This window comes from Etheostoma spectabile, chromosome 9 (genome assembly GCF_008692095.1).
Source record: "Etheostoma spectabile isolate EspeVRDwgs_2016 chromosome 9, UIUC_Espe_1.0, whole genome shotgun sequence".
Classification (NCBI taxonomy): Eukaryota; Metazoa; Chordata; class Actinopteri; order Perciformes; family Percidae; genus Etheostoma; species Etheostoma spectabile.
The window spans coordinates 6,221,782-6,244,762 of record NC_045741.1 but is presented as its reverse complement, the minus strand read 5'-3'; the positions used below and the strand labels follow the sequence as shown (position 1 = coordinate 6,244,762).

Here is a 22,981-nt window from a genome sequence, read left to right as displayed (position 1 = left end):
CCCCCAACCTTAAACTTCACCTCCCACCCGCGCCCCGAGCCTCCATATGGGATCTCCAGACCTCTCTCTCTCTCTCTCTCTCCTCTCCCCACAGTCCGGCCCCATTGTTATCGGTGTCGCCCGCCCTGCAGACACTCCACCCCCCCCCCACAAAGACCTGAGGAGGCCTCCCATGGGCGACGCGAGCCACGAGGTCAAGACACGGGTGCACATAAATCTGCGGCCTCACCACACATCCCCGAACCCTCCCACCATGCACTCACCCCCCACCCCCCTCCCCCCTATCTACCACACACACACACACACACACACACACACACACATATGTGTCCACTAACAATAACCCCTCTCCATCTGGGTGTAAATAATGATGATATTGTTGTGGTGAATGGCGCCCTGTGTCCAGGCGATAAGCCCAATATAGTTATAGCAATATGAGGAGGAAGGGAAAAGGGGGGGTGCATTATCTGTGTCATGGCTTACCCACTCTGCCTGTGTGTGTGTGTGTGTGTGTGTGCGTGTGTGTGTGTGCTTGTGTCTGCGTGTCACACTCTAAATTATTAATGCTCGAGCCTTCACCAGTTTTCCTCCTTCACGTCTCCTTAGCCAATTCGTCCAGTCCCCCTCCCTAACACACACACAGACAACACACACACACACACACACACACACACACACACACACACACACACACACACACACACACACACACACACACACACACTCACCCCCCCCCCCCCCGGTCCCACTAGGCCATCGCCTCACCTCTTTATTCCTCTATATATTATTGCTTTTGTTCTCTCTCGCCTGGTGTTGTGCTCAGTTTGGTAACACTTCCATTGTTCTCTAACACCACCTCGTCTTCTTCTTCTGCTTCCTCGTCATTAATTACCCCCCCCCCCCCCCCCCCCCCCCCCGCAGCACCACAATGGGCCGTTTAGTGTAATCTGCACGTTGCTTTTGTACGCTGTTGACAATTAATTAGCCAGTGATGATGATAAAAACCCGAGATGGAACGGCCAGGAAAAGGCTGTGACTGGATATTGTTGACCTCTTGATTTGACCCAATTAAATCAGTGTCCCGTCTCAGGAATTAATAACTTATCTGATGTGGTTTTTGTTTTGGAGTGGCCTTCAGAATTAAAATCTAAAAAAGAGAAATTTGGTGGATTGTGGTGAAGGAAGTATTCAGATCCTTCACTTTAGTAAAAGGACTGATAAATACTAGAGATGGTCCGATGCCGTTTTTAACTTCCTGATACCTGATGGCGGTGTCAGAGTGAGAAACGTCACCGGTACGTTGTTGTCATTAATGTTCCCAAAGTTAAGCTTTTGACATGATGACAGAGAGAAGAGCAGACACACACACACACACAACACACACACACACACACACACACACACTCTCACACACACACAACAGACACACACACACACACACACACACAGACACACACACAGAAACACGCACACACAGACACACACACTCACACACAGACACACACAGAACACAGACACACACAGAACACCGACGCACACCCACACACGTACACACAGACACACACTCCTCACCACACACACCACACACACACACAGACACACCCACACTCACACAGACACACACACACACATTCATACACACACAACACACAAACCAGACACACTCACCACACACATCCAAGACACACACACACACACATCATACAACTCAACAAACCAAGACACCACAGACCAATGGGAACCAAGGAACCAAAGGGAACCAAAGGAACCAAAGTGAACCAATGGAACCAAGGGAACCAATGGGAACCAAAGGGAACCAATGGGAACCAAAGTGAACCAAAGGGAACCAAAGGGAACCAAAGGGAACCAAAGCGAACCAATGGGAACCAATGGGAACCAAAGGGAACCATAGGGAACCAAAGGGAACCAAAGTAAACCAATGGGAACCAAAGGGAACCGAATAAACACTGTGGGGACCTCAGGGCTGCAACTAACTTCTAATTAGCGAGTAACGAGGGAACCAAAGGGAACCAAAGTGAACCAAAGTTAACTAAAGGGAACCAAAGTGAACCGATCAGACACTGTGGGGACGTGGTTTTTACTGGACTAGAAACAGGACTAGCAGTGTTATTAAAAATAAATGAGTAGACCTCAGGGCTGCGACTAACTTCTAATTAGCGAGTAACGAGCGTCACTAAAGAGTTTTAGATTTCTGAAGGCTCAAGGTCACATTATCAACTGCTGACAAACGGCCCAAATCCCAAAGACCCTCCGTTAATTAACAGATTAATAACAAAACCAACAGATATTCACAGTTAATTGACTTCAAATCAGGAGATTTTGGGGCATTTTTACCATTTTTTTAATTATAAAATTTTAAGATAAAGTGATCGATGATGTTTAATTAGTAATGAGAAGATAAACTGAGAAGCATGATCATTTCAGGCGGGGGGGGGGGGTGTTTGTGTGTGTGTTGCATGCATGTGTGAATGTGTTTGTGTGTCTGTGTGAGTGTGTGTGAATGTGATGTGTGTATGTGTGTGTGTGTGTGTGTGGGGGGGGGGGAAATTTGAACTTTAGGGAGGCTTCTCTTAAAAAAGTGGTAACTAACCATCAGGATTTCTAATGACACACACACACACACTCACACACACTCTCACACACATTCACACAGACACACACTCTCTCACACAGACATAGACACACACACACACTCTTACAGACACACACACACTCACACACACTCACTCACACATACTTACACACTCACACACACACTCACACACACATACACACACACACTCACACAGACATACACACATACTCTCTCTCACACACACACAGACACACACACGCACACACACTCACTCACACACACTCACACGGACACACACACTCACACACATACAGACACACACACACTCTCACATGATTTATTATTTATTATATTATATTATTATTATTATTATTATAACAGAATGACAGTAACATGACTGCAGTCTGATTTAAAGTCTAAATAAAAACAACATGGACGACAAACAGACAGACAGTTTTTGTCGAGCGTGTCGTGTCAAAAAGCACGAGAGAAGTCCCCAAAATACACACTTATGTAACAGTGGACCGATTCCACAACTACACACCATTACACACCATTACACACAATCATTTTCACTTTTCAAAGAGACATCTTAGCTGTGAAGCTCCGTAACATCTGCATTCCCAGCGCTAATCTAATTACACTTTTTCGGGAGTTTTGACTCTTTTTTTTTTTTTTAGTGTGTGTCTGATCTCTTCACGCCTGTCTGGACGGAGAAGGATCCGGTTCCGTGTGGTTTCTTCCAGTTTAGACAGCCATGAAAAGATCAGATGTGTGCCACGATGAGACCTGCCCCGCTGGGCCGAACCCGTGGAGCATGCCAAGACCTGAACCCCCTCATCATTTCAATTTCAAGACGTCAGACCGGATGGTCTGCATCCTGCTGCTACAATCGCTCCCTGGAGCGCCGATATGTGGATTAATCCGCCGCTGAAAGTAGTCCCCATCAAATGCACGTTTTCCTCCTATTTGTTGGATACAAACTACAGTGAGCAGCTGTGGATTAATCCGCCGCTGAAAGTAGTCCCCATCAAATGCACTTTTTTCTCGTGTTTGTTGGATACAAACTACAGTGAGCAGCTGTGGATTAATCCGCCGCTGAAAGTAGTCCCCATCAAATGCACTTTTTTCTCGTGTTTGTTGGATACAAACTACAGTGAGCAACTGTGGATTAATCCGCCGCTGAAAGTAGTCCCCATCAAATGCACGTTTTCCCCCTGTTTGTTGGATAAAAACTACAGTGAGCAGCTATGGATTATTTCGCCGCTGAAAGTAGTCCCCATCAAATGCACGTTTTCCTCCTGTTTGTTGGATACAAACTACATTGAGCAACTGTGGATTAATCCGCCGCTGAAAGTAGTCCCCATCAATTGTATGTTTTCCTCTTGTTTGCTGGATACAAACTACAGTGAGCAGCTATGGATTAATCCGCCGCTGAAAGTAGTCCCCATCAAATGCACTTTTTCCTCCTGTTTGTTGGATACAAACTACAGTGAGCAACTGTGGATTAATCCGCCGCTGAAAGTAGTCCCCATCAATTGTATGTTTTCCTCCTGTTTGCTGGATACAAACTACAGTGAGCAACTGTGGATTAATCCGCCGCTGAAAGTAGTCCCCATCAATTGTATGGTCGTTTCTCAATCTGTTGTTCTTCTAAGGGACTTGTGTTCCCTTGTGTCCTGTGCACGTCATGTTTGGTGGCCAAGTACTGACCCAATAACAAGTTAACATTTCGCCAGACAGTTAAATCCCCTGGATGTATCTCGAACAGCCCATTTTACCGAGGATACATCGATGGTGACTTGTGTGAACTTGGCCGGGCAGGTATCCCAGCATTCAATTCGGGTTTAAAGCGCTTATGGTTTCCGTACACATATTTTCACAATTTACGTCTATTATTAAATCAATAATTCATTTTTAAGATGTTTTTAGGCGAGAAATCAGCGGTGTAGATTTTGAATATAGGCAGTTCAACGAAAATTGATGGTGAATTAAAAAGCCTTCGGAGTTTGAAAGCTCCGCAAACCCCGGCGGCGAGCTTGCTACGCCAGCCGGGGATGACTCTCGCGAGCCGGTCAGTCAGTCGCTCACAGACCCCTCTGGCCCCCCCACATTTAGACAGACCACTCTGGCCCCACATTTAGACAGACCACTGCAGCAAGCCAGGTCCACAATTGTAAGATATTTTAAACAATTTTTTCCGCTGTCATATATATATCTGTCCCCTCTCCTGGCTCTCTTTCCTCTCAGGATCCTCTTCTGCCTCTCGGTAACGTATACAGACTGCAGTGACTAACTTTACCCAGTCCATCTATAATTTTAATGCCTATTTTAACGTTTCTTTTCTGCTTTCAATTAAAATTGAATCCTGAACAAAGTTACAAGGATTTTTTCCCCGCCGTTGTGTCGGTATTTATATAGTTATTGGCCCGTGATACTTAATAGCACTTTAATTGAAAACCTGGAAGACTGAACAACAAAATAACAAGGTGGTGTGAAGGGTGACCGTCCTTGCTTTATTATGAATACACACATCAATGCTAACTATAAAGTGGCAAGCGCCCTCTTTGCTGGGGGTGTTGCGCAATAACAGGGAGAACGCTTCGTCTCAAAACTGTCAACAGCGTTTTGTGTGCTTCTGAACTTGCGAGTTCAGTCTTCCAGGTACAGCTAGCAAGTACGGTCTCCCCAAGAACACAAGTCCGTTCTTTGCTTACTTGGTATTGAGAAACGCCCTATGTTTTCCTCCTGTTTGTTGGATACAAACTACAGTGAGCAGCTGTGGATTAATCCGCCGCTGAAAGTAGTCCCCATCAAATGCACGTTTTCCCCCTGTTTGTTGGATACAAACAGATTTTTCAATACATTTAACAAGTTTCCTTAACTTTTAACGCACCAACACATCTAAAACACACAATTGGCAAAACGGTTAATTTCATGCTCAAATTCACACATTGTAAACTAAACTCCAAAACTAATTTTCAAAACACAATAATACACTAACACAACACACTATGTCTAAAAAAACACTGCAAACATGTTTCAAAAATAAAATAATTATTCAAAACACTAACACGCGTTCTCTTCCAACAGGAACATTTAGTCAATCATAACACAATGATAAAAAAAAAACACACTATCATCAGCTGAAATTACAGAAACTGTTGTGTTTGTGCGTCATCAGTAGGAACCGACTCACACAGCGATGCTTCGAGTCTTTTATTTTATGGGATTTGCGGACAGAAACAAACAGAGAATGATGCCAGCTTTATCTTTAAGTGTGTGTGAGAGTGTGTCCAGGTTTTTCAAGGCCATTTGTAGCTGATCATGTGGATGCACCGATGATGTATGCGCCATCAGAGACCGCACCACACACACACACAAACACACACACACACCACATCACCACACACATGGAACCACCACTGGTCACCAGTTGTCGTAGCGTCTCCGCTCCCAGGCAGAGCTTTCATGCTACATTTCCACCATCCTCCAATCCTCACACTAATCCATCATATTTGACACACACACACACACACACACACACACACACACCACACACACAAACACACACACACACACATGATGTGAACTCTTACACCACGTTTACTTAATTATTATTATTTTTTTAATCTGTTTGTACACCTGCCATAGATTTGCCTCAACACCCCAACACACACACACACACCACACACACACACACACACCACCCACCTATACAGTCACTTTAGGTCGCTTGCGTTCACAGCTATAACCCTTCCCATTGTCCTACACCCACACAAATGGACAAATGATCTATTTTTTACTTCACACACCACACACACACACACACATGATATATCTGCCCTGTGGCCAGTCAGTGGTGTTGCGTTGCTGCCCACTGGGCTTGAGCAGGAAACAGCTGCTTGACCTGATAAGATCCCCCCGGACACACAAACACACCGTCCCTTTCAAATCATGTGTCTAGATTAACACATCTCCCTGTCCTGGGCGGGGGGGCAGTTCTCTGGTAGCTGACCGGGCGTCCGCTGTTTAACGGAGATTCAGGACTGTATAGAGGGTCAAAGATGTGGACCAGTCGTCCCACTTTACTCATTGAGCTACAGTAGTCCAAGTAGTTGTTGGATACAAACTACAGTGAGAAGCTGTGGATTAATCCGCCGCTGAAAATAGTCCCCATCAAATGCATGTTTTCCTCCTGTTTGTTGGATACAAACTACAGTGAGAAGCTGTGGATTAATCCGCCGCTGAAAGTAGTCCCCATCAAATGCACGTTTTCCTCCTGTTTGTTGGATACAAACTACAGATTTATTTTTTTGTGTACAGGTCCTCCATCTCAGGGACAGCTGAGATGGAGGACGGTTGACTCACAGGTAATCCAGGTGAGCTTGGTTCAGTTTAATGGAAATGCATTTAGTTGATCTTGTCTTTAAGTAATGAATGTGACACACAGGCGCAGATGTACTCCACGAGCTATTCACAAACCCTGAGCTTGGGTAATGAGAGCTGCTTCAGTAGGCATTTCATTCTAATGGGATTTTAAGTGTCTGCCCACTTAGTCTGATTAAGACCTTTAGGTGGAGGCTGCTGGTCTGTCTGCAGGGTCTATTTATTCTGTCCTTCTCTGAACTCAATTTTAAATTTGGTAAAATTTCATCGGCATGATATTTTGATGTGCAAACCTCTCAGGAAAGTGTTTACAAAAAGGTGTACGGTAGTGGCAACAGATATAAATCTATAGTAAATTGTTTAATTCATTCAAATGGAGAAAGAAGCTCTGCTAAAGCCGTGAATCCAATTTGAATCATTAGCCGTGGTAGCGGCGAGGCTTTAGGGACGTCAGTGCTGGTCAGTTGGTCGTCCCATCACTTTTGAAATCTCTAAATCTGTTGTCTGTCTACTCATGAAGACTGTGATTGCAAGCGGGGGGGGGGGGGCATTGCCATTGCGTGCTATTAGGTAGATTACCAGGATGAATTCACAAAAACCCTGGTGTCCCTTGACTTTTTCTCCCAGCTATCCTTTGTGTGTTAAGTACACAGTGAACGTGGTGAAAAGTATACCTGCTTAATGTGTGTGTGCAGTGTATAAATCTTGGATGTGACAGTATGGATTTATTGCACAAATGCCCCGAAAGACTTCTTGGAAGTCTACTTGGAAGTCTAGGCTGGATACAAAACCGTCTGTAAGGGCTAGGAAGACAACACAGACTTCAGCAGAAAGGGTTGAATGTTAGCTTTCAGCTCCAAAGGCCGTACGTTTCTACTATTTATAATTATAAAGTTATTAAGTTAGGAATCAGAAGTGCGGTTTGGCATCGTACATGACCAAAAAGGGCCCCCCAACTGGTCTACGTTGACTATAGCCCCCCCCCCATCGTGATGTTCACTAAATTTGGTGCAGAGCCTTAGAGTGGTTTGGTGTTGATAGCACTTACTTGCAATTGTACATTTCCCATTCATATGCATTGAGTTACTGGCCAAAAAAAAAAAAAAAACGTTTATCATAGCGCCCCCTAATGGCCAATCTTTGTCAAATTTGGTACAAAGCATCGTAGTGGGAGGTTGAACAATAATCTCAAGTTCTTTGCTGACAACATTTAAAATTGGAGCGAGATATGATATGATGTCTGTGTGGTAGCTAGCTAGGAAAATTGGTTTGGTGATTTGCCAATTGCGCATTTCGTTAATGTAGGAAAATTCTTTCCATAAGTTTTGGTCCGGTCCATCTGGAGATACTACGTACCGGGTTTCGCACAGGCCTGGGACCAGTTTGAAAAAGTTGGTTCTGCGCATTGTGCGATATTGCGAAATGAGCGTGGTCTATACCATGTGATTCAGCTTGATACACCACGGGAGTGTACGTTTTTTTAATGTGCGATGTGGATTGTGGGAGTTAAAGGCAAAAACCCAGAATAACCCCATGTAGTGGTCCACATATGTGCATTTTGGTATAGGTGAGGTCCATGAACCATTGTACATCTACCCTGTACATTTAAAGTGGTTCAAATTAGTGTAAGTGGTGAATCTGAATGAGGAGTTTAAGTACCTTGGGGTCTTGTTCGCGAGTGAGGGGACCGTGGAGCGTGAGACTGGTCGGAGAATCGGAGCAGCCGGTGCGGTATTACATTCTGTTTATCGCACCGTTGTGACGAAAAGAGAGCTGAGCCAGAAGGCAAAGCTCTCGATCTACCGGGCAATTTTCGTTCCTACCCTCACCTATGGTCATGAAGGCTGGGTCATGACCGAAAGAACGAGATCCAGGGTACAAGTAGCCGAAATGGGTTTCCTCAGGAGGGGGGGGGGGGGGGGGGGGGGGTGGCGTCTCCCTTAGAGATAGGGTGAGAAGCTCAGTCCTCCGAGAGGAGCTCGGAGTAGAGCCGCTGCTCCTTCGCGTGGAAAGGAGCCAGTTGAGGTGGTTTGGGCATCTGATAAGGATGCCTCCTGGGGGGCTCCTTAGGGAGGTGGTCCAGGCACATCCAGCTGGGAGGAGGCCTCCGGTAGACCCAGGACTAGGTGGAGGGTCCAGCTGGGAGGAGGCCTCGGGGAAGACCCAGGACTAGGTGGAGGGTCCAGCTGGGAGGAGGCCTCGGGGAAGACCCAGGACTAGGTGGAGAGATTATATCTCCAACCTGGCCTGGGAACGCCTCGGGATCCCCCAGTCGGAGCTGGTTGATGTGGCTTGGGAAAGGGAAGTTTGGGGTCCCCTACTGGAGCTGCTGCCCCCGCGACCCGATACCGGATGAAGATGGATGGATGGATGGATGGTGAATCTGAATGTGGGTCCCATAGTCCACGCCCACTTTGACCAATCAGAACCCTCAGGAGTGGCCCTAGATGGTACCCATCAAATTTTGCAAAAATCAAATGAGCCGTTTGTCACTCCCCGATGTGAGGCGAGTGCAGATTTGAGTCGCGCATGCTCAGATTCAAACGGTTTACGGCACAATGTTTCATACTGAAATTAGTGAAATCCACAAAATAATAAAGTTTTCTCATTACAAACAATAACAGAAGATGGGAATCATTTCAGAAACATTGTAGCTATCTATGGCTGTTTGGTTGCTAACGTTAGCTCAAAACACCATTCAACTGACAGCCTTTGTTGTGTTAGATTCTAGCTTGTAGCTAAGCTAGCATTCATTTTAAATACGTAGCTATCTATGGCTGTTTGATGCTAACGTTAGCTCAAAACAACATTCAACTGACAGCCTTTGTTGTGTTTGATGCTAGCTTGTAGCTAAGCTAGCATTCATTTTAAATACGTAGCTATCTATGGCTGTTTGGTTGCTAACGTTAGCTCAAAACAACATTCAACTGACAGCCTTTGTTGTGTTTGATCCTAGCTTGTAGCTAAGCTAGCATTCATTTTAAAAACGTAGCTATCTATGGTTGGTTGATGCTAACGTTAGCTCAAAACGCCATTCAACTGACAGCCTTTGTTGTGTTTGATGCTAACTTGTTGCTAAGCTAGCGGTGAACCAACTTGGTTAAGTAGGTCCATTTTTATTGTGTTAACATTACAGAAGTCTCTGGTTAGCATCTTATATGCTACTTGTCAGAAAGTGACTCATGCGCAACTCAAATCTGCACTCGACGTACATCAGGCACTGACACTGTTCATGACGTATAATTTTTTGTACTGGTAGCGCCCCCTTGTGCCTGTTTTTTGTAAAATGTGCCGGGTACCTTCAGAGGGTCATAGCAAACAAGAATGTAAAGTTTTGCGTTGATAGCATTTATTTTGGCCTTGAAATGGCAAAGTTGGTGTTTTCATAGCTAGCTACACAAATTTGTGCGCGTAATACGCACAATTTAAATGCAATAAAAATAGAGTCTGGAGATGCTAACCACCGAGTTCCGTGCAGATCGGTCGCATGGTCTGGGAGGAAATCGAACAAAACACAATTTTTCAATCTCTTCACATAATGTTAATTTTTTTTCATGGGCTTAAAAACAATTTTGTGGATAAAGTGTGTCCCTTTTTTTTTTTTGTGTGTGTGTGTGTGTGTGTGAGTTTGTGTGCGTGACCTGACTCTCCTGCTGGGCCGCTCTGGTTTCAGATTAGAAGAAAGAAAAACCCAGTTTCCATGTGTGCATCTCACAAAAGACCCAGAGGTGAGCCGGGGTCAGCACCTCATCCTTCTTCAACCATTGTCCAGCTGTTCCTCTAGCCCGGGTCACTTACTCGGCCCCTGAGCCAATCAGACTAAGAGGCTACGTGTCACCACGGATACGGAGCAGTTAAACAGTAAATGTCATAAAACAACGACCTGTCTGCATGGAAACTTCTTTGTTTCCTTTCTGTTCTTTCTCTTCTCCCCCCCCCCCCCCCTTCTCCCTGACACACATTACATCTCTTTCATTTCACGCGTCTCTTCTCGCTCGCCGTCGAGCTGTACGCGGAACCGGGGCGCTCAAATCTAGGCCACGCCGTCACCCACATGTTGTCTGAATAATTACAGCCGGGACGCGAGCTGACGGTGACATCCGCAAATCCATGAGCCCAAATTAAAAAAGATGAATGTAAACCAGAGCAGGCCGTGGGCAGGGACCACCGGGGCCAGGGCGGCGTCATCTGCTCACTTCCATCCGTTAATCTTTCATGTCTTAAAGCACCATTCCACTGTTTCTGACATGTTTTTATAGCTCATTTGTATAATTTACTAGCAGCCATTTTTATTTTATTTTGAAAGCTTTTGAAAGTATTTTAACGCAGTTTGCAGGATTCCCGACTGCAAATAGAAGAAGAACCCTTGTCTTGTTGTATAAAGTCACACGTGACCCTAATTGAGACACGCTGAGCAGTTTTTGCATGCATGCAAAAATACAAATATTAGTCATTATGAAGTTAAGGAAGGGTAGGGAGTTGGGTTGGGAACCGGAGGGTTGCTGGTTCGAGTCCCCATATGATCCAAAGTATGGTGGTGTGATGTGTGTAAGAGCAACAGAGTGACAACGGTGTAATTTCCTCTTGCAGGATTAATAGTAAGTAAAAGAAAAATTCATTAAGTAAACATGGTGTAAGAGTTCACATCATGGGTATGTGTGTGCGTGTGTGTATGTGTGTTTGCGCGTGTGTGTGTGCGTGTGTGTGTGTGTGTGTGTGTGTGCGTGTGTGTGTGTGTGTAGCTTCTCCTCTATGGGCAGATTGTGTAATAAGATTAGCGAGGTCAGATGTAACATGTATTAATCAGGCTTTACATGGAGAGAGAGAGCGATGCCATACACAGCGGGGTGTGTGTGTGTGTGTGTGTGTGTGTGTGTGTGTGTGTGTGTGGTGGTGTGTGCTCTTTGTACACCGCCATACTCTCATGTGGATAATCAAACTCACACAGCTTTTAATTTCCTTTATGGGATGATTTCTATTCTTCAGCCTTTCATTTGGTCAAATAGTTCTTTTTGTTTTGCCTTTTTCCTGATAATCGCCATTTAATTTTGGTTTCAACACATCCTAAAGTCTCTGTACTGACACTGCATGACATTTTATCATTATTATTATTATTATTATTATTATTATTTTTATTATTATTATTTTATTATTGAGACTAAAATTAAAGGAATGGATGTTGATGATAATCACAGACTGGAATATGTCAACTTTTACTCAACACTATTTCAACAACACTTCCATTTGTTTTACAATGCTATAAAATTAAATAAGACCCAAAATTAATGAAAGTAGAGATTTGTACTGTAAAGAGCGTTGGAATCAATCATGTTATTTTGGGGAATTATAATTGGGACCATTTGACCCGAGGACAACATGAGGGTTAAGACAACCTGGCAGAGGTTGACAGACAAAAGGACAGAAAGGTAGAAATAGTCTCCCTCCACTTAGCTCTGTCCGTTCCTTTTTTCCATTTTTCCTAGAGTTTTTCTTTAAATATGCAAGTAGGCCTCAACTGAAGAAATCCTCATTCAATTACCACTCAACCTGTAACAGTTTCTCCACAAAGAATTGTGCAAAAGCACAATTTTAAATCTCGTGTTTACCACTAATGTGCTCATAATGTTCTTGGAAATTAATCGTTCAGCATGAAGAAGCCTAAAAAAATGACTAAATCTTAGTCGTCTAAGACCAAAACAACCCAATAGTTGACCAACCAACTAAGAGGGGCAGCCCTAATTTATATATATATATATATATATATATATATATATATATATATATATATATATATATATATATATATATATATATATATATATATATATTTGTGTGTGTAGATCTGTAAACGTAAAGGTTCCATGGCATGAACATTTCACATTCTGAGGGTTTTTAACATGAATATGAGTCCCCCCCCACAGCATCTAGAATCTTGCCCCTTATGAGGTCATAAGGGGCAAGAAGGCTTACCTCCCCTTTCTTTGCTTTGAAGAAAAGAGAAGTTGCCCAGGGAAGTTGTCCCACCCATGAGAAAGTCTTCTGACGCAGCCTGGTCTGTAGCCTCCGAACCTGTGAGGAGTTAACTCTGGCACGCCAACGAGAAGGGGAACAGCATGTCTCAGTGAGCAGCTGAACATCAGTGGACAGCCAAAGACCGAGATAAAACAGCAGCAAGCCTGCTCCCCCCCCCCCCCCCCCCCCCTCCTCCCCAGCCCCCCCTCCCCCTCCCCATCCCATCACCATCACCCTCGAAACCAAAAGCCGCTCTGATCGGAGGTGCTGCGTTTTATTGAAACCCCTTGATGTTGGTTTTAGACTTTAAACTTTGTCGCCTCGTTACTCATCAAATGTCACAAGCACCCCCCCCCCCCACCCCACCCCCCACACCCCCCTGGTTAAAGCAGACCAGTTGCATTGGGAGACGCTGACAGTAAAGCTGAAATGACCTGAAACGACTTCCAGCCTGACGTGAAAAGGGCCTTTGGTGTGGGCTGCTTGCTGGAGTCAGGAGGGCCGGGACGAGGAGTGTGACCAGCTTGTGATCCTCTCCATATTAGATTAGACGGGAAGCAGGGCGGGAGCATGAGAGGGAATATGCTTAGTAATGTGCAAATAGCTAAAAAAGCACAATACCTCTCTTTTTCTGCTGCACTGACTTCACCTCGTCTCCCCTTCTGGGCTTCAACTCAGCCGAAAAAAGAAAAAAAAAGAACTTAACCCTTGTGTTGTCTTAATGTCGATCGTGCAACTTTTTTGTTTTTCTGAGTCAGCATTTTGACACTTTTGACACCTGGACTCGGTCAAGACCAAAAGCCATATCTGGCAAGACCAGTGGCCGAGACCGAGACCAGTCCGAGTCCAAGTACTAGCGAGTCCGAGACAAGTCCAAGACCATAGAAAAACGGTCTTGAGTCCAGACTCGAGTCCAAGACCGGACTAGAGTACTACAGCCCCGGTTATGCATTTTTCCCACTATACTGGAATGGGAAACTGAGATATCAATCCGGCAGATATTTTGGTGGGCGACAATTATCCATCCCATCCCTCCATCCATCCATCCATCCATCTTCGTCCGCTTATCTGGTATCGGGTCTCGGGGGCAGCAGCTCCAGCAGGGGACCCCAAACTTCCCTTTCCCGAGCCACATCAACAACAATTAGGATTTATTTATTTGAAAGTGTTACATAGTGTTGAAAACGTCCCAAAAAAGTGACAAACACTGAAAAAAAAAATGTTGAAAAAAGACAGAGCTGTAATCAAAACCACCTTTGTTGAGTCCAAGACAAGTCCAAGACCAGGACTAGTCGAGTCCAAGTCAAGACCGAGTCCAAAAAGGTTCAAGTCCGAGTCAAGACCGAGTCCAGGACAGAAAAAAAGTTCTTATGCATAAATTATCAAGACAATAATTTCGGGTTATTTGTTGATATAAAAGAAAAACAGTGTCACAACACCCAGGATTTATGAGTATTCCCCTGATATCATATGATCTAAAGAAAACAGAATGACATATGGTGGTGTAATAATATCAAAATGGTGATAATATCAACATCATAAAGACACCTGTACTCGGTCGAGACCAAAAGCTATATCTGGCAAGACCAGTGGCCGAGACCGAGACCAGTCCGAGTCCATGTACTAGCGAGTCCGAGACAAATCCAAGACCATAGAAAAACGGTCTTGATTCCAGACTCGAGTCCAAGACCTCTCGGAATTGGTCTTGGAATTTCTAACCCGATGGAATATCTCTGGCTACACTTAAGCTCAAATGGGATTAAACATTAATTTATCTAATCAGGGGCCAGTCCCATGAATGTATTCATAAGGCAAATATCTATTGGAAAACAGGAAGGAGCATTTTTAATTTTTAATATCAGACTTGTGATGGGATGGAGAGGGTGCTGCTGACTTAACAGCAGTGTTGGGCGCGCCAAAAAAGGAAAAAAATCCATGAATGTGTGTCACATGGGCTCCGCCACTGCCGCGCCGCTATAGGAGGCCAGCGGCAGGTACTGAGCGGGGTTGGGCACCGAAACCTGGTTCCACTATATGTCTGTATATCTGCTTCTTACTGCAGGAAAAAAGTTAAATCAGACTCAGAAAGCAAAGAAATAAGGTTAAAATCTGCACCAAAAGTAGTTTTTTTTAAATAATCAAACTGTAAACTGCAGGTAAATGTGGAAAAACGTCTGCATCACTTCCTTCAGGGTATTCTGGGTATCAACCAGTCTATGGAGTCTTCTCTTGATCTCACCCACACCCACACTTCAGTATGCTCCCGCTTCGGACCGCAAGACCCTCATGTTTACCCCACAAGCTCCTGTCCTCAGCTTCTCCTCTTAACTTTTACCTTCTGGTGGCTGCACATCCTCCATTTCCACCCAGGGGGGGGGGTTGGATTCCCTCTCATGTCAGGCTTGGCTCACTCTAACGTGTTTCATTTAGTGTACTGTAAGCTGTACTGTTTGTGTGTGTGGTGTGTGTGTGTGTTTTGTGTGTGTGTGTGGGGGGGGGGGGGGGTTGCCATGGTCCTGCATGCTTGGCGACCCTCCACCTTTGTCCACCACAACAGGCAGTGTGTGAGTGGGACAAACACAAGCTCTGTCCTCCCTTTGGCTCTCAGGGGGAATCTGTTTGTACACCTGCCATAGGTTTACCTCAACACCCCAACACACACACACACACACACACACACACACACACACACACACACACACACACACACACACACACACACACACACACACACACACACACACACAGACACACACAGACACACACACAGGCACAGACATCCTGTAAATGCTGCTGGGGGTTGCTGCTACTGCTCTCACTGTCCATTCACATGACCTGCTGTTCTGCTTTTGCACCCCCGGCCCGAGAAAGCTCTTCTCTGGAGCCATCCCTACGAAGCTAAATGCTAATGCTAACGCCTGAACAGTGACACAGCATTGACACGTCATGTGCAATATGATGTGTCAATGCACATTGAATTGCACATTGATGTGCATTGTCCCAAATGTTTTAATGTCTTAAAGTATTCCTCTTGCGTTCGCTAAAGCCACCAGACTCCATGTAAATAAACAATCCTTTTAGCATCGTAAAATTTACTTTATTCAAAGTCAACAGAAAATAAAACGTCTTGGGTTATTTTTCCATTTTTCCAAAAATCACAACTCTAGTTTTCGTTAAAATAATCACATAGTTCACTGATTTATGTGCAGTATATGTGAAAATATGTTGGCTGTATGTCTATTTACGTCTCATCATGGAAATAGTTCCTCTATGTAGCGTGTTCGCCATTTTGTGGTAATTTAATTCACTAACTATAAAATACCCACAATGCACAGCAAATTTGAGCGTGCATATGGTGTGACCCACACTTTAGCCCTGTATACAACAGTGTAGGGTTGGGCGATATGGAGAAAAATCAAAAACCATGATATTTTGGACCAAATACCTGGATATCGATATTGTAGTATTGACTATTGGTGCTTTCACTAAATATTCACACAATGAGATTTTTAATAAATAATCATCAGTAATGTGGATGTAAAGACTAAGGGGGTAAAAGCAAATAATGGAACAGCTGGAAGAGTCTGGTGTGTTCAGGAAATGACGTCACTTTGCTGTAATACAGCCTTTAAAACAAGGAAAAGACAACACATATGCTATATTACGGTATGACAATATACAAAATCAAAGACGATATATAAGTCTCGTATCATAATATCGATATAATATGATATAACTGTGGAAATGCAACATCTAAACAACTGTTTACTCTCCTCCTGAGTGCTCGCTGTGTTTCAGGGATGTCATTTATTTGGGTTTTTGTTATCAGGGTCCCACATGTGGTCCAGTCGGTCCTTATATAGTTCACTATGTCATAAACGCTGTATAGGGAAACAGTGAGTGAGTGAATGAGGGAACGGTCCCGAACACACACTGTCAAAAAAAATGGACAAAACAGCACCTTTAAGGAACAAAAGCTTGTCACTAGGGGGGGGGGTACCCTCAAAGGTAGTTTGAGGGCACCCCCCCCCCCCAGTGACCCTCAAAGGTTCTTTGTTGTACCTTAAATAAGAGGATCACATTTGTACCTTACCTGTTTGCAGGGCTGTAGGACTCGAGTCCGGTCTTGGACTCGAGTCCGGACTCGAGACCGTTTTTCTGTGGTCTCGGACTTGTCTCGGACTCGCTAGTATCTGGACTCGGACTTGTCTCGGACTCGGCCGCTGGTCTTGCCCAATATGGCTTTTGGTCTGGACCGAGTCCAGGTGTCTTTATTATGTTGATAATAATATTGGAGGGAAAGTGAAACCCAAAATGATTGTCTTGATACTGTCATGCATAAGACCTTCTTTCTGTCCTGGACTCGGTCTTGACTCAGACTCAAACCTCTTTGGACTCGGTCTTGACTCTGACTCAAACCTCCTTGGACTCGGTCTTGACTCGGACTCGACTAGTCCTGGTCTTGGACTCGACTAAGGTGGTCTTGACTACAGCCCTGCTTGTTTGTACCTTCTAAGGAACAATATTATACCGTTGAGGATCAATAATGTACCGTAAAGGTACAAATATGTACCTTACACCTCAGAAAGTCCACACTGTACAATGGAAGGTGTATAAATGTACCTTAAAGGTGCATAAATGTACCTTAAAGGTGCATAATTGTACCTTAAAGGTGCATACATGTACTTTAAAGGTGTATTATTGTACCTTCAGGTGCATAAATGTACCTTAAAGGTGCATTATTGTACCTTGAAGGTGCATAAATGTACCTTAAAGGTGCATAAATGTACCTTAAAGGTGCATACATGTACTTTAAAGGTGTATTATTGTACCTTAAGGTGCATAATTGTACCTTAAAGGTGCATACATGTACTTTAAAGGTGTATTATTGTACCTTAAGGTGCATACATGTACCTTAAAGGTGCATAAATGTACCTTAAAGGTGCATAATTGTACCTTAAAGGTGCATAATTGTACCTTAAAGGTGCATACATGTACTTTAAAGGTACATGTATGTACTTTAAGGTGCATTATTGTACCTTAAAGGTGCATAAATGTACCTTAAAGGTGAATAATTGTACCTTCAACATACATTTTTGTACTTTTAAGGGAACATTTGCTAAGTTTGTACCTTAGGGAACAAAAATGGACCCGTATTGTTGTACCTCTTTTTTTGACAGTGCAGCTATAGAGAGAGAAATGAAATTGAGGGGGGGGGGTCGTCCTTTCGACTGATGCGCTGTATTAGAAATCAGATAAGGAGTGTTTGTTCTCTGCTGTAATCTCATTCAGGGCTGCTGTCGCTCTCAGAGCTCGATCATTGTTCGCTAGCTGTTGACAAAACAAGGATTGAATGGGAAGTACACACACACACACACACACACACACACACACACACACACACACAGTTCTTTTGAAGCTCGATTGGACTTGTGTGCATGTTTTGCATTCTGCCAGATTTAATCAGGCGGTTATTCCTGTACACTGTAAAAAATAAAGGTTTGCCATTTTTTTATCAGCAGTACATGTGATTTAGTACATCATCAACTTTTGGAGACTATAAGTTCCTATAAGTCTGTCAAAAGTAAATTAGGAAACCGTTGCAGCCGGATTTTTATTTCGGTCACATGTACATTTCTGCAGTCTTTTCACATCTAGCTGCATTTAAAGTCGCATTACCGTGCAAGATAACTGCAGCAGCAGCGACGGCAGGAGAGTGTCGGCTCATGTTTCACGGTCTGTCAGACATCTTGTTAGTGACTTCACCAGGCTCCCAGATTTTAGAGATTACCTGTAACTTAGTGAGTGCAACGTTATTGTTGCAATTATTGGAATAATGACTTATGAAACTGTGAAAATAAGATCCAAGTGGTAATAAACTGGGATTGTCATTTTAAGACAGAGAGAGGAAAGAGTTAAATGTCTCTGTAGGACCGGTTAAAGGCCTTGCAGCCTGTCTACTTGGCTCTCTGCCCATTGGACTGTCTGTCTGTCTGACTGCCTGTCTGACTGACTGTCTGTCTTCTTGTCTGTCTGCCTGTCTGACTGACTGCCCGTTATCCTGTCTGACTGCCTGTCTGTCTGACTTTCTGTCCGTCTGATTGTCTGTCTGTCTGACTGCCTGTCTGTCTGACTGTCTGTCTGACTGTCTGTCTGACTGCCTGTCTGACTGCCTGTCTGACTGACTGCCCGTTTGCCTGTCTGACTGCCCGTTTGCCTGTCTGACTGCCTGTCTGTCTGATTGTCTGTCTGACTGACTGTCTGTCTGTCTGACTGTCTGTCTTCTTGTCTGTCTGTCTGACTGTCTGTCTTCTTGTCTGTCTGTCTGTATGTCTGTATGCTTGTCTGTCTGACTGTCTGACTGTCTGACTGTCTGTTTGACTGCCTGTCTGACTGCCTGTCTGACTGTCTGTCTGACTGCCTGTCTGACTGCCTGTCTGACTGTCTGTCTGACTGCCTGTCTGACTGCCTGTCTGACTGTCTGTCTGACAGCCGGTCTGACTGTCTGTCTGTCTGTCTGACTGTCTGTCTGACTGCCTGTCTGACTGCCTGTCTGACTGCCTGTCTGCCTGTCTGCCTGCCTGTCTGCCTGCCTGTCTGCCTGCCTGACTGCCTGCCTGACTGCCTGTCTGTCTGCCTGTCTGACGCCTGTCTGACTGCCTGTCGGACTGTCTGTCCGTGCAAGCGGCAGGCTGACTGTGTACTGCATGAATAATGCTGAGCCATGGTGCCCTGCTGCCTTGACAACCAGTGGAGGGGGGGGGGGGGGGGCTGTGTGGTTAGAGAGCAAATATAAAAGGAGGATGGAAAGGAGGGGGGTAGGAGGGGGGTAGGGAGGATGGTGCTGCTGGGGGGGGGGTTCTGATTAAGTGAAAACACAGAAACAATGGAAATGTAGGGCAGAGAAAAAGAGAGAGGGGGTAATTAGGGAATACTTTATTTAGAGCAGAGAAATGGAGACGAGATGCAGAGAAAGAGAGAGAGAGAGAGAGAGAGAGGGATAAAGAAGGAGGAGGAGGAGCAGCTCAGCAGTTTTGGATGCAGCAGCAGCAGCAGCAACCTGTTTCACAGTGTCACCAGAGTGTTGCATCATGGGATCACGACCACGGGGGACGCTCACATTGCAGGATGACATCACCCGTTACCGAGTCAGCTCTCGTCTGCTTGGCTCTCTGCCTGCATAGGACAGGACCTGTCTGTCTGTCTGTCTGTCTGTCTGCATAGGACAGGACCTGTCTGTCTGTCTGTCTGTCTGTCTGCATAGGACAGGACCTGTCTGTCTGTCTGTCTGCATAGGACAGGACCTGTCTGTCTGTCTGTCTGTCTGTCTGTCTGTCTGCATAGGACAGGACCTGTCTGTCTGTCTGTCTGTCTGTCTGTCTGTCTGCATAGGACAGGACCTGTCTGTCTGTCTGTCTGCATAGGACAGGACCTGTCTGTCTGTCTGTCTGTCTGCATAGGACAGGACCTGTCTGTCTGTCTGTCTGCATAGGACAGGACCTGTCTGTCTGTCTGTCTGTCTGCATAGGACAGGACCTGTCTGTCTGTCTGTCTGCATAGGACAGGACCTGTCTGTCTGTCTGTCTGTCTGCATAAGACAGGACCTGTCTGTCTGTCTGTCTGCATAGGACAGGACCTGTCTGTCTGTCTGCCTGCCTGCATAGGACAGGACCTGTCTGTCTGTCTGTCTGTCTGTCTGCCTGCATAGGACAGGACCTGTCTGTCTGTCTGTCTGTCTGCATAGGACAGGACCTGTTTGTCTGTCTGTCTGCATAGGACAGGACCTGTCTGTCTGTCTGCCTGCCTGCATAGGACAGGACCTGTCTGTCTGTCTGTCTGTCTGTCTGTCTGCATAGGACAGGACCTGTCTGTCTGTCTGTCTGTCTGTCTGTCTGCATAGGACAGGAGAAAGAGATGGTTTCACGCTGTCTGTCTGTCTGTCTGTCTGTCTGTCTGCCTGTCTGTCTGTCTCTCTGTCTGTATTTTTATCTGCTTTATCTGTCTGTCTGTGCATTTCTGCTTTGTCTGTCTCTCCGTCTGTCTGTCCATCTGTCCGTCTGTTGGTCTGTATCTCTCTTTCTCTGTTTTCTGTCTGTCTGTCTTTCTGTCTTCTGTATATCTACAGTATCTGCTTTATCTGTCTGTGTATTTCTGCCTTGTCTGTCTCTCCGTTTGTCCGTCTGTCTGTCTGTCTGTCTGCCTGTCTGTCTGCTCGTCTCGAAGCATGCAAAACAAAGAGACAGATCAACAGACGAACCGACTGACGTAAACGGAGAGAGGGAAAAAAGAACACATGGACACTTTCAGCCTTGTGTGTCAGCATGATATAGCAATCTGAAAAAAGAAAGGGAGGAGGAGGAAGGGGGTAGAGATTTGGGAAAGTGTGTGTGTGTGTGTGTGTGTGTGTGTGTGTGTGTGTGTGTGTGTGTGTGTGGTGTCTTCTATCTCCTGCCCTCCCTTCTGTCTGCTCTAAAGCTGTATCCATGTTTGACTTTGACTGTCCACTGCACCCAAAAACAGAGAGAGAGAGAGGAGAGAGAGGAGGGAGAGAGGAGAGAGGAGAGAGAGAGAGAGAGGAGAGAGAGGAGAGAGTGAGAGGAGAAGAGAGAGATATAAATAGAGAGCAGAGGAGAGATTGATAGTGATGAGAGAGAGGAGAGGAGAGAGAGTGAGAGTGAGAAGTGAGAGTGAGAGAGAGGAGAAGAGAGGAGAGAGGATGAGAGAGAAGAGACGAGAGAGAGTGAGAGACAGAGAGAGAGAGAGAGAGAGGCGAGAGAGAGGAGAGAGAGAGAGAGCAAGTTGAGAGGCATCCCTTGTTTTGACTGCAACAGCAAAAACCCATTTCACTGCAACAGCACAAATCATATTTTTAGTCCTTTTAACACCAAAAAAAAAAGAAAATGCACACAAGAGGTTGGAATGGGAATTCACAATTTCTTCCTTTCTCTCGCTCGTTTTTATGTCTTCCTGCTCTGCTAAATTTGGCATTTGTCATTTTCAATCTTGCCTTCACCCAATCCTTGTTAATACATATCATTATTTCCCATGTGGATATATTCCAGAGCTTCTGTCCAAAAAGTCCCTGGGAACAGACAGTATAAATATGATTTTTCTGAATTTAAATTGAGCAAATAATCACACATCATGGCTCCGTGCTCAAATGGCTTTTGTCAGCTACATTGCTTCAACCCGATCCCGTAACTCTTAGTCCCAATGCTGTAATTATGTCCCACATGGCTGGTCCAGGGTCCCTGTCTCATGCGTGAATATCACTTTCTTAATTTAAGCCGAGCAAATAAGTCCTGGCCTTGTACGTTAATAGCATTTGTCATTTTCAATATTGGCTTCTTCCAATCCTGTTACCTTTTGCTTCCCATCCTGAAATTATTTCCCGGGTGACTATTTCTATATCTGTAGGGATGAGGTCATTCACAACTGATGCATTTCAGTAGTCATCAACATCAATCACATGCATCTTCATCTATTCCCAATGTGTTTTACAAATGTATAACACTATTCATTATACAAAACAAGTAGTTATGAAATGTACCTGTCAGTAATAAGGTTGGTTTGGTCAGCAATGCTACTACTAGCCTACTAGGCTACTACTACTTATACTCTTAGAACTGCCGGGTTAAAACTAACCCAGCTTGGGTTATACCAGTAACCCTGGGTCCAATATGGACCGATCCATCGCTGGGTGGTTTTAACCCAGCGGGGTTGGGGTTACGGCTTTGACCCGGCATGTCGGGTAATATTGTCTACCCAACAATTGGTAAAAAAACAACCATGTTGTTGGGGTAAAACTACCTAAAATGGGTTGGAAAAATGCAACCCACATTCTGGGTCATCTGGATTTTTTTTTTTTTTTTCACTTGATTTCGCAATTAAGAAATGTATCGAAAAAATTATGAAATAATCAAGAACATCCCAGCTTTGTTTTTATTTATTCAAGCAAAAAATGCTACTTTTAGCTTAATTGCA

General features: G+C 44.7%; 1 protein-coding gene and 1 long non-coding RNA gene across 2 annotated transcripts in view; both read left to right on the top strand.

Annotated features, from left to right (window-relative positions):
- Positions 1–22,981, top strand: part of pik3r3b (phosphoinositide-3-kinase, regulatory subunit 3b (gamma)) — a 249,650-nt gene that overhangs the window by 190,413 nt on the left and 36,256 nt on the right. The window lies entirely within an intron of this gene.
- On the top strand, positions 12,409–18,338 carry LOC116695431 (uncharacterized). Its single transcript, XR_004333461.1, has 3 exons — positions 12,409–12,420; positions 16,386–16,391; positions 17,557–18,338. It is a non-coding gene; the product is annotated as an uncharacterized LOC116695431 (long non-coding RNA).